The sequence below is a fragment of the Gopherus flavomarginatus genome, chromosome 13 (assembly GCF_025201925.1).
Source record: "Gopherus flavomarginatus isolate rGopFla2 chromosome 13, rGopFla2.mat.asm, whole genome shotgun sequence".
NCBI classification, from domain to species: domain Eukaryota; kingdom Metazoa; phylum Chordata; order Testudines; family Testudinidae; genus Gopherus; species Gopherus flavomarginatus.
The window spans coordinates 3103076-3120254 of record NC_066629.1 but is presented as its reverse complement, the minus strand read 5'-3'; the positions used below and the strand labels follow the sequence as shown (position 1 = coordinate 3120254).

The 17179-nt window shown below is 53.0% G+C and overlaps 1 pseudogene; it reads right to left on the bottom strand.

The window, feature by feature from the left end:
* Nucleotides 1-9489: 9489 nt before the first annotated feature.
* On the bottom strand, nucleotides 9490-14248 carry LOC127033529 (non-structural maintenance of chromosomes element 3 homolog; annotated as a pseudogene).
* Nucleotides 14249-17179: the final 2931 nt, after the last annotated feature.

The following is a 17179-nucleotide window of genomic DNA, read 5'->3' as shown; positions in this document are numbered from 1 at the left end:
AACAGTCAAAACTCTTGAAGCTGAAAGAATCTACAGAGCGCACAGTGTCCAAACCCGAACCAGGCGATTCGGGTAACTAACACTGCCATATGCAGCCTCTGAGCTCCATCTAATGGAGCAACTTCCAGCTAGAAGATAGTGAAAGCTTCCATTTGATTGGGTTGGCATCGCCCTGTGTTACAAGCCGTAGTGAGCTGGAGCCAGTTCCCACCGGTTCCCATGAACCGGTTGCTAAAATTAGACATGCGTGGAGAAGCAGTTGTTAAAGGGCCAGGAGGTGAGCAAAGAACTCCAGTCCATGGGCAGGACCATCGTGTTGCTCCCAGGATTCCCAGCTGGGGAGGCTGAGGCTCCCCCAGCCCCTCCCTCGCTTCCCCCCAGCTGCAGCATGGCCAGCCGAGCTCTGGAGTTGTCCTGCTACCGCTTTTTGAGTGGCCCGGCAAGGTGTGTGTGCGTGCGTGGGTGGGGGTGCTGCAAGCTCCAGGGCTGGCCAGAAGGGAGAGGAGGGGGCAAGTGGGGCAATTGGCCCAGGCCGTGCAGGGGCCCCCAGCCCCACGAGTATGTCTCCTCCCGCCCCCTCCTTAAATCAGAACTTTTTATAGGGAACTGGTTATTAAGATTTTGGCAGCTCATCACTGGTTACAAGACTCCTGTAATTGTAGTTCTGTGACTAGCGCCGCTAATGATGGCATGCATAGGAGGCTCTTATAGTATAAGCATAGGCCTGGGAGTCAAACCTGGCCACGCTACTCATTCAATCCAAGCCTTGGGCTTTTTTGACTTTGTTATAATCTTAGTTTCCACGTCTGTAAATCAAGATGGTTCCCTACGTCTTTAACCCAGTAATTCTTGATTGCACTGCCTGCCCTAGAGTCTACCACCTGTTCCAACAATGATGGCTAAGCACACCAGCTGGATCTGCTAAACTGATCACCAGTGAGATGGCCAATGTTTAAGAGGTTGACATTAGGCTTCAGACTTCTCATTGGCATGAGTGGGTGGAGTTAACACTGTGCAGAACTTGTCTCTGGCTGTTTGCAGACATGAGAAGAGAGTTTGCTCTGGGTCCATTTCTTGAAGGTTTTCTTCAACCATAAGGTCTAGAAGCAGAAATGCTTTGACACAAAAATGCTTTTAAATCGAGAGCTGTGGTTCTGGTACACCCCTGCACTGGGTGTATTCTGGAGACAGTTTGGCTGCATTTGAAAGGTGAACCAAGAGGCTTGTAATATGGCTATGACCCTAGTTAAGGGGTTTGCTCCTCCAGAGGCTATTGGCATCAGTAATTCCAAAAGCAGATCAGGCAGCCGTTTCCTTCCTGCTTAATACTGCCTTGCGTGCAGGGCCATGCCATCTGGATCTGCTCTCCAAGTGGTCAGTGAAGGAAGACTAGATTCTTATAAATGTAGATGTACTACTCCACAGCTAAAGCGAAGAGCAGCCATGTTTTCAGTTAGCATGTCACTGTGCAGATGCTTCCTGACTGGCTTTCAGCAGCCTGGAGTCCTGCATCCAGAGTTGTGAATCACATTAAGCTAAGCAGCCGAACGGTTTCCACTGTGCTAGGGATGCAGGGAGGGGAAAGGATTGTATGTGGGATGGGTTTTTTGCAGGCTGCAGTTGCTAAGAAGCTGCTAAGAGCGTGAAGTAGTGGATAAATGGAAAGAGAGCCCACCCCAAGGAATGGAAGGAGCTGCTGGTTGAGTAAAAGTGGGTGTCAGCATGGTGGTGCGCTGTCTGATGCACCCCTTTGAATAATGAGCTAGCACATAGGTTGCCTGACTAGCCCACTGATGGAGGCTGGGTTAGATGGGTGGAAAACAGGGGAGGTCTATGGAATTTCCTGTCCTGTATAGAAGTAAATAGAGGCAACATAGTTTATTTGCCCCTAGACATGGAGGAGAGTTCAGAGGAGGAAGTGGGTGGCCGAAGTCCCACTGTTGCGATGTCCAGTAGAATTTATTACAGGGGTAGGGAATCTTTTTGGGTATAGCATTCATGGCCAGCCATACAATTTGTAACAAAATTGGGGTTGGAGTGTGGCAAGGGGCCAAGGCTCTGGTTGGAGGTGTGGGCTCCAGGGTGGGGCCAGAAAGAAGGAGTTAAGCCTGTGGGAGGGGGCTCTGGGCTGCGGCGGAGGGAGTGCAGGGTGGAATGAAGGCTCCGACTGGGGATGCAGGCTTTGGGGTGGGGCTAGCAATGAGGGGTTTGGGGTGTAGGAGGGTGCTCTGGGCTGGGACCAAGGGGTTGAGAGGGAGAGGGATCAGGGCTGGGGCAAGGGGCTGAGGCATGGGGGGGTGGCCCAGGGGTGCAGGCCCCAGGCAGCACTTACCTCAAGCAGCTCTCGGAAGCAGTGGCATGTCCCCCTCCAGCTCCTTCATGGAGGTGTGTCCAGGCAGATCTGCTGTGCATTGCCCTGTCCGCAGGTGCCGCCCCTGCTGCTCCCCATGGCTGTGGTTCCCGGCCAATGGGAGCTGTGGTGGCAGCGCTTGGGGCGGGGGCAGCATGTGGAGCAGAGCTCCCGGCTGCCCCTATGCATAAGAGACAGAGGCGGCACATGCTGCTGCTTCCGCGAGCTGCATGGAGTGGCCCGTGACCCCGCTCGCCAGTGGGAGCTCAAGGGCCAGATTTAAACAGCTGGTGGGCCAGATGTTGGCCGCAGTTTGGCCACTCCTGGTTTATCATCTCCTGTCTTTCTCCAGAGTTGGCTTGAAAATGAAATGGAGGTTCTGGTTAGTACTAAAGAGGCCCGGCACCACCTCTCTAAGCTTCTGGAGGATAGAAAGATCTTGGCCCAGGACTCCTGCAGCTTAGAGAAAAGAGGGAAGCTGGGGAGACTCCACCTCCGATACTTCCGATGAGTGACGCACAGGGAGACATAGCTGAGAGCTACACTCTCTCACTGCTATGCTTGTTCTCTCCATTTGGGGTCTGTGAAGTCCTGTGAAGAGTAGATGAATGTTTCCACAGCCCCCCGGCTGATGAAAGGAATAGCAATGAAGCGGTGGTTGTAGCAGAAGAGGGGACGGGGATCTGGTTCTGTTCCCTAAAGCAAGTCTGGCATGTCTGGTTTCCTCCTCCACTCCATTTATGCTTCCTTTAGGAGTGGCCTTTTGTTGGTCAAATCTCTAGGTCTCTTCTGTTATCCCTCAAAGTTACTCACCACCTAGAAAGACAATGACTGCCTAGCCTGACCTTTATAGACTGTGCTTTTCATTGCTAAAAGACATTCCTGCAAGATTTCCATAGGCACAGTCAAGATTTCAAAGGAGGAGAGGATCAGTGGCTATGATTTAAGAAAACATCATTGTTTTCCCAAATTTCCTATCATCCCTTGGTACAGAGTTTCTGTCCCTTAACATTCTTACTGGTTCCTTGCATATTCAATCCTTCTCCAGGCCTTAGAGAACTGGGATTTTGGCATTGGGCTTGTTACAGAGATTCATTCGACAATTTTCAGCAAAGAACAGAGAAACACCAATTAGGCCTCTAAAACAAAAATTTCTCTCACTAACTATATTCTACTCTTATTCTTTATATGAGATGAGTCTTTGATAAGGAATTGTTAAATACCAGCACACCTTCCCAAGGGGGAGACAGTATCCCAACATCTTTTACAAAAACCAAACCCATAATGTGTACAGTCTTGAAAGGACTTTTACATCAACGTCAACATACGTACCTGTACAAAATTAAGCTGTTTTATCTTTTACATATCACAAGCAACTGAACCAAAACAAAGGCTAGGTTTCCATTCTTCCTGGTACTTTATGTGAGCTAATATTGCTGAACTAATGACGGTCTTACAATATGCTCTTTGGAATTCTAGCTGTCTGCTGTAGCAAGATACCTTAAGTTAAAACAACCACATCTTAGGAAATAAAAGACTGAATAAAATCTTTTCTAGAAATCCCCTCCTCTTTACCAGTACCCTCCCTCCCTCCACTTCAAAACCAATAAGCAGCTCTTTCCATCACAGACAAATAATGTAAGAGTTGGACAAAAATCCATTTTATGGAGCATATCGTTTGGTCCCGTCTGGCTATTCTGTCTTCCTCTGCTCTGCTCTGTTAATCATATACTGAGTGGCAATACTTCCAACCAGGGGATCAGCAGGGTTGCTGCCTGTAAGAAGGCAGCAGGTGGAAGGAGAACTTTAGAAATAGTTCGTGCTGGACTCCAGTTGTCTTTTAAAATGTCAAGGCAGTTCACTCCCTGGCTGTTAATACGACAGTGATAGATTCTTGTCTGAACCGTAACCTTTGGAGGCTTGAAGGGATGTTCTGGTGTCAATGTGATATCAAAGAAGAAAAGTGGAGCCTGGAGATCCTAGTATAGTTGATCTCCCTTCATAGATGTTATCGCCTTTGGGGTCAGCGCGGCCATTGGGAGATGGATCTAAGGTGATATCATCCAATTCCTTTTGAACCCTCTTGGCACTGTGGAGAGGAGCTTGGAGTTAGGCCCAACTGTCCACACTGCCAGCATACAAGCTGCCCTGGGCAGGTAGGGGTCCCCTTGGGCTCCTCCCTTCGCCTGTCTACCGGCTTCCCGCCGGCGTGCTCACGGGGTTTCCTGCGCCCCTCTGTGTCCCGCGGGGCTCGATGCTCCCTCGGTGGGAAGTCAGCCTCTGCATATTCCTCCTTTCTCTGCACGGCGGCTTCTAGGGTGGCTGGCTTATGTCGCCATACCCAAACCCGCACACTGTCAGGGAGGCATTGTATGAACTGTTCAAGATCACTTGATCCATTATCTGTCCCACGGTGTGGGCATCGAGCCTCAACCACCATGTTGCCCAGTCTGTTAATTTTTGAGCAAAGGCCGTGGTCACATGCCCGCTGCCCATGGGGCTGCCCGAAACTTTTGTCAATACATCTCGTCCGAAAGCCCGAGGCTGTTCAAAATCACTGCCTTCACTGCATCATAGTCCCTGGCTTGGGCATCTGTCAGGGCCATATATGTGGCCTGTACCTCCCCAGTGAGATAGGGGGCCAGCCATAGGGCCCAGATTGTCCAGTCCCATCCCACGCCCAGGGCCACCCGCTGAAAGGTACCCAAAAAGGCATCGGTTTCATCAGCTGGAGCCATCTTACAGAGGCTGAGGCCTGGGGCCTGGATACCTTCTCCCCCAGCAGGACTCACCAGCTTGTACAGGAGCTGCTGCTGCACGGTCGACTTCTCCTTGATGATGTCCTGTAGGGCCTTCTGCTGCTTTGCCTGCCAAGGGAATATAGCCTGCCTCTCCACGTGGTGGGACTGCTGGAAGGACTGAAGTGCCTTCTGCATTTCTGTCTGTTGCTCGGTGAGCTACTGCATGTTGGTCTCCATTACCAGGTCGCCAAACTGTGTCTTTGGCACTAGACCCCGGACACGCCCCCAGTTGTAACAGGTCCTCCGCCCGCCCCTCTTCCTGGGGCCCACTGGCTGCCCCAATAAAGCACAGAGAGGCTGCTTCTTCTGCAGCACCTGTGGCTTTATTTACACGTGTTCTCCCACCACCAGTGATATGCTATATACAGATCAGGCCTTACAGTCTCCTCTTCCACCCAGAGTCTGCCCTCAGCCTAGAGACTGACCTTCCCCTGGCCATCACCCCCCTTCTTCTGGCTACCAGCCAGCCTTTTTAGCCTTCAACCCTCAGGCCCGCAGGTGCAGCCAGTTCTAACAGCCAGGCACCAGACTTCTCCCCAGCCCCAGTCTGTTTCCCCTGATTGGGGCTGGCTGAGCAGGAGCTAATTAGGTGCCTTTGCACCAGCACCCTGCTACAAATACATGTTAATGTTTGTAGAAGGTCTCTCTCTGTCTATATTATATAAATAAACTATTGTTGTTTTTAAAGTAAATAAGGTTTTTAAAATATTTAAGCTTCATTTAAAATAAAATTAAAATGCAGATCTTATCAATGTAGTGTGATCCTTACCTGGGATCCTTGCTGGAGTTTCAGCCACCAGCCCCGCTCAGCCCACTGCCGGTCTGCCATCCAGCCGCTGACCCTGCTCAGCCCGCTGCTGGTCCGGGGTTCCATTCACTCAGCCGGAAGCGGGCTGAGCGGGCCAGTGGCGGGCTGAACAGGGCCTGCGTGGAGCTGAGTGCCTCAGTCTGCTGCCAGTCTGGGGTTCCTTGGGGGTCCCCAGGCCGGCAGCAGGCACTGAGTGGGGCCGGCGGCCAGGACCCCGGCTGGCAATGGGGCGACAGCCGGAACCCCAGAGCGACGGCAGGCTGAGCCACTTAGCCCACCGCTGTGTGCCATCAAAAATCAGCTTGCGTGCCACCTTTGGCACATGTGCTGTAGGTTGCTGCTTCATACACTAGTAAAGAGATGAGCATATTACAGTTGTTGGAGGGCTCTATTTAGCAGTAACATGGCTATAGGAAAGTCAGTCAACATTTTTTGTTTCTCTGATGAAAACTGGCTCACTCCCTTCCCCATACCAAACTTGTGACACATAATTGTCAGCAACTTAAGTTTCTATTTTTGGCTAAGATACTGATGTTGTTTTTAAAAAAAAATTGAAATTGAATTCAGGATTGTTAGCAAGCTTTTTTAGCAAACAAAGTTGTTAAATGACAATCTAATGGCAACTCCGTACTGCTTTCATGCTTGGCTCAGCCCCCAGCCAGCTGGTCCAACAGCTGCAGTAGAGGAGGAGATAGGTGGAAAACTGCAGGACCCCAAAATCCAGCTCTTGGGGTGCAGAGTGGCAACAGCAGCAGCAAACTCTCAGGTCCAATCAGACGCCAATGGGCACCACCACCAGCCCAACGGATCATGGTGAAGTTAGCACAGCATCTGATCTCAGAGACGGGGCACCCATGGAGCCGCAGCAGCTCTCCCTGCCCTGTGCTGCTCCCCCCGGTTGAGATCGCTCGCTGCCAGCCCGGGGTAGAGACGCGCTACCAAGCTAGGGTGACCAGATCCAGATGTCCTGATTTTATAGGCCAGTCCTGATATTTGGGCTTTGTCTTACCTAGGCACCAATTACCCCCACCTAAGGTGACCAGACAGCAAGTGTGAAAAATCAGGACAGGGGTGTGGGTTTGTAATGGGGTGGCCTGTCTCCCAGCCACCCTAGAGAAGGATAATCCCTTACGGATGCCAAAGTGAGCGGAGTCACTGGAGCCTGCGCCCGCCCCCCAGAGGTCAAGGAGCGGGACAGGAAGTATAAAAGCCCAGCCTCAGGGCTCAGAAGCTGCCTGGCCGCCAGAGGACGGCACCGAGACAGAAGTACTGGTAGAGGGGGAGGTCGGAAGTAGCCCAGGGGCAGCCGACCCTAATCTGGCTGCAACACACCCAGAGCCAATGTCAGTGTGTTGCGGCCAGGATCCCCACTGACGCAGCAGCAAGCTGCCTGTCGCTGTTAGGGCCCCGGACTGGGATGCAGAGGAGCGAGTGGGCCTGCATTCCCCCTGCCACCCCACTCACAGGTGGCTGTCTTCCCCTTGCCGTGACGCTCAGGCCCAGGAGCCTGGGCTTATACTGAACTGTTCGCTCAGCCCCTGCCTGAGGGCCTGAGCCCTGAACGATTGTTTGTTGCCCCACCCTGAGCTAGGGCCTGGGCCTCCAAGATGAGACTATCGGCTCAGCCCCTGCCTGAGGGCCTGAGCTCCTGTCCGTTTCTTGACCACCAGGCTAACTCTACTGTACACTGGACTCAGGTAGTGAAGTGGCCTGGCTCCCAGCTGCCCCAGAGAGGGCGAACCACAACAGCAGATGTTTACAGTGGTTATAGGAGCCTATATTAAGAGAGACCCAAAATTGGGACTGTCCCTATAAAAGTGGGACATCTGCTCACCCTGCCCCAACTCCCATCCTGATTTTTCGCACATACTATCTGGCTATCCCCAGCCCAGCTCCGTGTGACCATTCCAGTCCTGGCTGCCTGCCAAGGAAGTGAGTTACTTTCACTCCTCAGCAGGCAGCCAGCCAGTCACCTTCCCCCACTCTCCCGCTCAGCACCTCACCCAACTGAGCCCTGATGGAGGGGAGGGGAGAAAGAGACAGGGATGCTCCTTAGGGGGGGAGGGAGAAAGGAGGGGGTGCTCCGTGGGGCAGGGGGAAGAAGAATGGACGTTATGGGGGACAACAAAAGATACTGGTGCCAGAGCTGCCGAGCCTGCCTCATCTCACGCTTTCCCCCACCCCTTCCCTGAGACCCCAGCAGCCAATCCTCTCCTTAGACTGTGCTGCATTCTAGAACCCAGCAGCCCTTCTCTTACACGCTCCACTGCTTCTGTCTGTCCAGGCTCCTGGCAGAGTGGTGCCCCCAGACCTCGTGGTGCCCTAAGCGACTACGTGCTCTGCCTATGGCTGAGGACGGCTCTGGCTTCTGGCCTCAGCCAGCACGTGGCCCAGTCCCATAGCCTCTGGGTAACGCCCGGGGCTGTATTACTGATGTCCACCAGGCAGACCGGAACTTCTGCCGGTACCGCTCTGCCAACAGGCCGACTCGATTCAGAACTGCTGCTCTTACGGCCTCATAATGTCTGTCTTGCTCCTCCCCCAATTCCATATACGCTGCTTGAGCCTCCCAGTCAAATAGGGAGTGAGTCGGAGGGTCCAGGTTGCCCTCTCCCACCTGGCATCTGTGGCTACCTGCTCAAAAGTCCCCAGGAAGGCGTCTGGGTCATTCGCCGGGCTCATCTTACATAATCCCCAGCTCGGCAACTGAGTGCCCTCCCCTGCCATAGGACTCACCAGCCATTGCAGGAGTTGCCCCTGTACGCTGGTCTGCTCGCAGATAAAATCCTGCAGGCTCTGCTGCTGTTCCTCCTGCCAGGCCAAAAAGGCCTGTCTCTCCGTTTGGTGGGCCTGCTGAAAGTTCTGCAGGGCATGCTGTCTCTGCTCCTGCTGATGACAGGCCATTTCAGGGTCTCCTCCATCGCCCGGTCGCCAGCCACGTGCGCTGGCTTCAAGTTCCCAGACAAGCCCCCACGTGTAGCAGCGCGGTTCACCACTCCTCTCAAACCACCTGGAGACCTCTCTGTGCAAACACCAGGGCCCTTTTATTTTCAGTGTATGTTCCGCCCATCTTTTAGATACAGTTCAGTTCAGTTCAGGTAGCCCCTTGGGGGACAGCTTGCTTCTGCAGCTAGCTGGGAACGTCAGCCTAAGGCTCCTCCCTTTCCTGATCCCCCCTTTCTGCTTCCTTCCTGTGAGCTTTCTACAGCCCCCTGCCCAGAGCCGGCTTTAGCAAGTGTAGAGCCCAATTTGTGGGGCTTGTACTCACCGGGCGGCGCTCCGAGTCTTCGGCGGTACCACAAATGGCCGTGCTCTGACCAGGGGAGCGGGGCCGCGGGGATTGCCACGCTCCGGCCAGGGGAACGGGACCCTATTCGGGGGAATCGGCATACAGCCGGCCCTGCCCCTGCCCATAAAACCCACAGGTGTTCCTTCTTTCGCCCTGCAACGAACCACACCCTGCCAGCTCCCATTAATTCTCCTTAATGGGAGCTGGGGCTAACAGGGGCCGGGCCAGGTCTCCTGGATCAGGCTCAGCCTGGGCAGAGGCCACAGATCCCCTACTTTGCAGGTCTGCTGGTTCACAAGGCATCATGGGGCAGACCACCTGGGGGTGAAGTGGATAAGGCTCACCGGGTCCTCCTCCGTGCCCCCTGGCTGGCCCCACCAGTGTCTCCAGCGGTGCTAATGTCTTGGCACAGGCCCCCTACAGCTGCCTCCTCAGCTGCCACCTCAGTGTACTGAGTGCTCCAGGCCCTGGGGTCCTTGTTTTGGATCTTAGCGACTAAGCCCAGGATCTGCATCTTGGAGGTCTCCTTGGCAGCCCGTGCCCCCCACTGGAACTCAAACTCGGGTGGATCTGTGTGGGGTATGCAGTTGTTTTCCAGATACTTTTGGCGAACAGATTCCTCGGTCACCAATTTCTTGAGATCCCCAAAGACCTCATGTCTCACTCCAGGGTCAACTCGTGGTCTCCTCAACAGCTCCCACACAGGAGATTCTTTATCAGCATTCCCCTTCATGAAGAGGAAGCTGAGAATGACATTGAGGAGGCCCAGGTTTGGTGTGCAATCATCCTATTTCAGGTTTTCCACTTCCAGGCACGGCAGGTTGCTGACCAGGATGTAGATGTGATGCTTGGAGTCTCTCCACCAGCTGCAGCCCAAAAACCTTCTGATCCACCTGAGCCGGCAGTTTTATTTCCTAATTCCATCCAGGTGGTGGTGTTTAACCATTTCCACCAATTCCATGTTGCTTTCAAAGATTGCCTAGGCCTGTTTGCAGCCAATCCGCATCAGCGTCTGCCTGTTCGTCTATTAGACTCTCTTGTAATTGTGATAAGGCCTCGATTTATTTCTTCATTACTTCTAAATCTACCGTATTCATAATCCCAGTTCCAAAGCCAACCCCTCCTAATATATTATCTGCTACATCTCGCCTGTTCGGCTATAGGGGCTTCGGTGTGTCTTCCTCTTTTGAAAGCATGGCTAAAGGGCACAGGGGAAACATTTTGGCTCCATTCTTGACACATTTAACTGGGTCCAATGCTTATAAAATCTAATCTCTACTAGCAATGGATTCAGAAGGACCCTTAGAGGGTCACTTTGAGTTATAAACAACTTGAGCTTCTTCATCCTGATCAATGCTTCTTCTAAACGTCATGTCTTTGGTCCAAATCTTAGTACGTGTGTCTGAGAACCGAAGGTTTGAATGTTCGTTAGTTATTGGACAAGATCCTACTATGACTGTCCGTATTGTTCTTGTCTTAAGAGGCTCATCCCACTGGGTAAGAGGCACTCCAGGTGGTGTCCCCACACCTATTTCCCATTGGTTTGGTATTCCTGTGATGTTTGTAAGGTGAACCTTGAGTCCCACTTCCCCTTCCCAGGCATAGATCTCAATATTCCCTTGCGGCTTTAGAATTCAATTTGTGTTTTTTATCATACCATTCTAAGAGAATTCCCGGTTCCTGGATGGGGATCCATGCTTGATTGTCTAGAGTGGAGGTATTGGTTATGGAGGGGAGATGGCAGTGGGCTTGCCCCAAAAATCTTGAAATGTCTGGGACACACAGGCCCCCAAGAACAGGGATTGCAAAACCTTATACTTGTCAATAAAATCAATGTGGACCCTATTGCCAGGGTTCGAGTCTCCATTGGGGCATCATGGGTTGCCAGTGAGGAGGCCGTGCTTTATGCTGTGCACACCATGTGCAATTCCTTACCCGTGTTCTAACATCATCCTCCAGGGTTTTCCGTTCTGCAACTTGTTTCACCCTATTCAAGGTTCCCTTTACTCCCTCCTACCTGAACTGATGGTCTACATTAATCAGTTCCCGCCTCTCCTCCTTTCCTGGAGTTGGGGGAATTACAGCGTCATCCATTTTTTCAGGGGCCTCAGTAGGGATGCCTTTAGCTTTTCTTCTGGTTACAACTGCTATACTGTGTTGCTGGGCTGTGTTATGTCCCCGACTGTTCCAGGTGGCTTCCACGCTTGTTCCCTTGTTATGGACTGTTATATGCCAGATTTTCAGTTGCTTAGGATTCTCTGTTACCCACTGATAAATCCACCTCCATTCATCTAGAGATGCAATATCTTTGCCATCTGCCACCCTCCACTCATTTTTTTCCAGTCCTGCACCCAGAACTGAATTCCCTTTACACAAAAGTCTCTCTCAGTGTAAATAGACACTGGTCGTGGGGAATGCTCATATTGTTTCAGAACCTGATAAACTGCGTGCAATGCAGCATGTTGGGCTGACCCATGGTCCAGCTGGCTGTGCATAAAAGACAGTTACTCACCTTTGTGACTGTTGTTCTTTGAGATATGTTGCTCATATCCATTCCTATTAGGGTGTACGCGCATGCATGATCGTCGTAAGATTTTTACCCTAGCAACACTCGGTGGGTCGGCTGAGGCACCCCCTGGAGTGTCCCCATATGTTGCCGGATATATACTCCAGTGGCCCCAGTGCCCCCTCAGTTCCTTCTTGCAGGCTACTCCGACAGAGGGGAAGGAGGGCAGGTTATGTTGCCGGATATATACTCCAGTTGCTCCAGTGCCCCCTCACTTCCTTCTTGCAGGCTACTCCGACAGAGGGGAAGGAGGGCAGGGTTGGAATGGATATGAGAAACACATCTTGAAGACAACAGTTACAAAAGTGAGTAATGGTCTTTTCTTCTTCAAGTGCTTGCTCATAACGATTCCAGTTAGGTGACTCCCAAGCCCTACCTAGGTGATGGGGTCGTAGTGAGATGTCATGGAGTGCAGAACCGCTGAGCCAAATGCCACATCACTCCTTGACTGCTGGACTAATGAATCGTGGGAAGCAAAGGCATGTACCAGAGCCGGTACTATCATTAAGGCGAACTAGGTGGTTGCCTAGGGCACCAAGATTTGGAGGGGCCAAGAAGCGGTCCCCCAATTATATTTTACAGCCGTTCCTCCCCGAGCACACGGTCACTGCTCCACTTCTCCTGCCTCCAAGGCTTGCAGCGCCAATGAACTCTTTGGCGCCACAAGCCTGGGGGAGAATTAGAGCAGGCAAGCATGCTCAGGGAGGAGGCGAAGCAGAGGTGAGCTGGAGTGGAGAGGTCCCGCACAGCTCCCTGGGTGTGGGGGGGAAGCTGCAGTGGCGGAGGTTGCCTCAGGGCAGGGGAGGAGCTGCCACGGGGGGGCACATCAGGGTTGGAGGGGGGCACAAGGTGTAAGTTTTGCCTAGGGCACGAAACTTCCTTGCACCAGCCCTGGTTCCAGTGAGAGACCGGAGACCTGTATGCCCCAGGCTAGAGTCCTAGCTGCTGAGTCTGCCGCATCTATTGAGGCTTGCAGACATGTTGTGGCTACCTTCATGCCCTCCTCTAATAGGGCCCCGAACTCCTCCCTGGGCTCCTGAACTTTTGCATTGAGTTCCAAATTTTCTAATGATAGCAGCTCAAGAGGGCCTGCTGGTTAGCCACTCTGAGCTGCACGTTGCCAGTAGAGTAAATTTTGCACCCAAATAAATCCAGGTGTCTAGCGTCCTTGGATTTAGGAGTCAGAACTTGTTGACCATGTCTTTCCATCTCACTAACAGACTGTTCAAGGAGGGAGCGTGGCTGGGGGTGAATATACAGGTATTTGTAGTCTTTGGTGGGGACCAAATGCTTCCTCTTCGCCTCTTTGGCAGTAGGGGGTATAGAGGCTGGAGATTGCCAGATCTTAGTGACATTAGCCTGGATAGTCCGGATGAAGGGCAAGGCTATTCTGGTCGGGGTGTCAGCAGATAGTGTGTCCACTACTGTCCTCAACCTCTACCATCTGGAGCTTCGTGTTTTGTGCCACCCTGCAGAGCAACTCGTGGTGGGCACGGAGGTCTATAGGTGGGGGGCCAGAGGAGGTTATAGCCACCACCGCCTCGTTAGGTGAAGCTGAGGAGGATACTCCTGGGACTAAGGGGTCCTGGGGAGGGTCCGTCTGCCCTAGGTCCACCATGCTAGGAGCATGAGCCTGAAATGGGGGCAGGGCCATCAGCTCCGAACCAAGGTGACTCACAGTGGCTTCCGGTCCCAGGGGCTCTCAGTGGGAAGAGCGAGAAGCCCCCAAGGGGACACCTTGGGCCTGATGGTACACCCAAGGGGTCCAAAAGGACAATTGCAGAGGTCCCTGACGAGGATCCCATCTTTCATCGTGCCATTGGCTAGCACTGTCCACATCTTGTTTCTGGACATGGTAGGCACTTTCTGGCTGGGACAACATCGAGGAGGGACAGGATGGCCAAGATGGAGCCGAGCGTGTATGCTGAGTCACCCTGTGGTGTGGTACCACCCTGCACCATGGAAGTGGAGATTGGCGCTGTGATCTCGAATGGTACCACGATCCTGATCAGAACCAGTGAGCCTATCAGTGCCAGGAGGGAGATCTGGACCTCAACGAAGATCTATGGGCGGAACGGTGCCAGGATCGACTCCGAGTAGATCGGCGCTCGGACCGGTGTCAGGATCGGTGCCAGGAGCTTGACCGGTACTGACGGTACTGGGAGGTAGATATTTGCGAGGCAGAGAGGCACCGCGAGTGCTACCGATGTGGAGATGGTGATCGGTGCCGGGTCTGCGAGCGGTGCCATGAACGAGACCAGCGTCTGGATCAGGACCGTGATCAGGAGTGGGACTGGGATCGGTGCCGTCCTGTCTCATTCTGCCACAGAGGATGCAGCACGGAGGGCTTTCCTTTTGGGACAACACTCTGCACCAGCGGTACCAAAGGTTTCAACGCTCTCAGCTTGGTGAGCACAATCAGGTCTCGTGTCATGGAGAAAGTCTCTGGAGTGGATGGCAGCGCAAGCTCGACCATGGTACGCAGTGGGGAGCTTACGTGCACTGGACTTGACGGCTCTTGTGGTACCAGAGTCAACGGTACTGGGGTTGGTGACTTTGCGGACTGGTCCAACATGGGACGCGACTCCGAGGGAGGCACAGGCAGTGCCAGCAACCGCAAGTGGGCAGCAGGTTGTTTCTGCAGCTTCTTCGGTTTCAGGGAGAGTGAGCGCCGCTGTGCTGATGGAGGTGCCAGAGACATCCAGTGCCAGGAGTCTTTGCTGGTGTCCGGACATGGTGCTCACCCTTCTGATGCCGCAGGCGCTCTTCGAACTGGCAAAGTCGGTGCCTGGTCTCAGGGCAGAGCTGAGGACATGGGGCTGAGCGCCGCTTCCATAAGTTGATGGGATTCCCCCAGGCACTTCAAGCAGGAGTGGTGTGGGTCTCCCGTAGGCATTGGCTTAAGGCAGGCCGAGCACGATTTGAAACCCGGAGACCTAGGCATCAGCTCGGGTACCAGAGGGTTGGGGAAGGGGAGAAGCCCCTTTCCCCCAACCACTATTTACTCTAAGGGCTGGTCTACACTAGGGGAGGGGATAGATCTAAAATACTTCACATAGCTGAAGTTGCGTATCTTAGATCGAGTTACCTACCGTCCTCACAGCGCGGGATCGATGTCCGCGGCTCCCCCTGTCTACTCTGCTACTGCCGTTTGTGTTGGTGGAGTTCCGGAGTCGACAGGAGATGCGATATATTGCTCCCCAAGAAATTGATTGCTACCCGCCGATACGGCCTGTAGTGAAGACGTACCCTAAGAACAATAACTCTTAACTACTACTAAAGAACCAATAACTACTTTTTAAAATGATTTACAACTGTAAATGAGTGCTACACAGAAGCCAGGGAAGTGGAGTTCAGCTAAGCCACGCTCCACAGTTCCAACGACTGGCACCGGCAGTAAGAAGGAACTGAGTGGGCGCTTCGCCGGCTGAGTTATGAGGGGTAGATGTCTGACCGTAAAGGTGCCACTCCAGGTGGCGCCTCAGCCGACCCACCGAGTGTTGCTAGGGTAAAAATCTTCCAACGATTGTGCATGCAGTGCGCACCTGAATTGGAAAGAATATGAGCAAGCACTCGAAGAAGAACTTCTTTTTCTAAATTGATATCTGTGTATTTTACACACTTTCCCCCATTTATTACCATTGCACTTCCATTTGTGAAGCAAACATGCTTCTCTTTCCCTACAATAGCCAGTTCCTCTAGTGAAGGTGCTTCTACTGAAGCAATTCTTTGCTCCAGAGTGATCTCTGGACAATCGGGTTGGGTTCCTTTTTCAATTAAAGCATATGTTAGCATGTCTGGTTTAGATACCGTTTGTGTGGTTATTCCTCTGTTAATTAAAATCAGAGTCCCTTGTGGTGTTCGGGTGTTGGAGACTTTCCCTCCCATCAGTTTTGCTGACAAAATGTACTTTAGTGGAGTGTGGGTGCTCTGAACAGTGATGGGAGCTGTGCCTGTGAGTGGCTCGAAAGATTGCGCTGCCCAGACGCCTGCCAGGCATTCTTGTTCACAGGGGTTAAAGTTAATCTCAGCTCCTTGTAACTTCCTGGATTCTTACGGTACTGGAACGAGTTTTCTTTTCTCAGTGTCATAGTTAAGGCCGTATTGTTGGCAGCAGCATAGCTGGTGGGATTCAGCGGAAGCAGCTGCTTCCGCTCAGGCCGGCAGGCACGGAAGCAGCGCCTGCTGGCTGCACGGCCGGAGGAGCCGCGGGGCGGCAGCCAGGGCCGGTGCAGGGAAGTTTTGTGCCCTAGGTGAAACTTCCACCTTGCACCCCCCACTCAGCTATCCCCACCCCCCCACGGCAGCTAACTCAGCCCCGCACCCAGGGCCCCCCCCCGCAGCAGCTGGACCCGCCCCACCGCGATAGCTAACCTCTCTCCTCTGCGTCCCCCCCATGGCAGCTAACTCTGCCTGGGCAGACTTCCCCCCTCTGTCCCGCCACGGCAGCTACACCTGCCTGGGGAGACTCTCCCGCTCTCCCTCCTGCCACGGCAGCTAACCCTGGCTGGGGAGACTTTTGTACAGACAGAACTACACAGGATCTTTTCAGGGGCAAGACAAAGATGCCACATTTATTGTGATAACAATCTGATTTATGATCAGTAACTAATATCTTAGTTTTTATACACACTATACCTAATACACACACACACACACACACACACACACACACACACACACACACGATCAGACCTGCAGAACATATGGCCCGTGGGTCGCATCACTGTGTGGCCCGAGGCTGAATTCAAAAGGCTTTGAGCTGCCTGCAGCAGCGAGGAGCCCAGAGCCCTTTAAATCCCAGCCACGGGCAGGATTCAGAGGGCTCTGCCAGTACGCTGTACCAGGATGGCCAAGCTTCCCTAGGGGGCAATTTAAAAGGCCTGGGGCTCCCAGCAGGGGCTGGAGCCTGAGGCCCTTTAAATTGCCACCAGAGCACCACTACTGCAGCCCTGGGGTAGGGCTGGCTCTGGGGGCTATTTTAAAAAGTCCGGGGTTCCCGTCGCTTCTACCGCCCCAGCCATTTGAATAGCTCCCGGATCCCCACCATGTCAGGCTTTTTGGTTCTTAAATCGCCATCCGGGAGGAAAATACGGACATATGGTAACCCTATTGGTACAAAAATTACATACTGTGGCAGAACTTTTTATACGGAACCGATAGCTAAGAAATGAAAGGCCTTTTTTTTTCCTTTTTTTTTTTTCGGTTATCCCTGCCAGGGCCCCGCCGAAAATGTTCGAATTGGGCCCCGCATTTCCTAAAGCTGGCCCTGCCAGCCGTGGCCGGGAATCAAAGGGCTCTGGGCTGCCCACAGCGGCAGGGAGCCCAGAGCCCTTTTAATCCCAGCAGCGGCCAGGATTCAAAT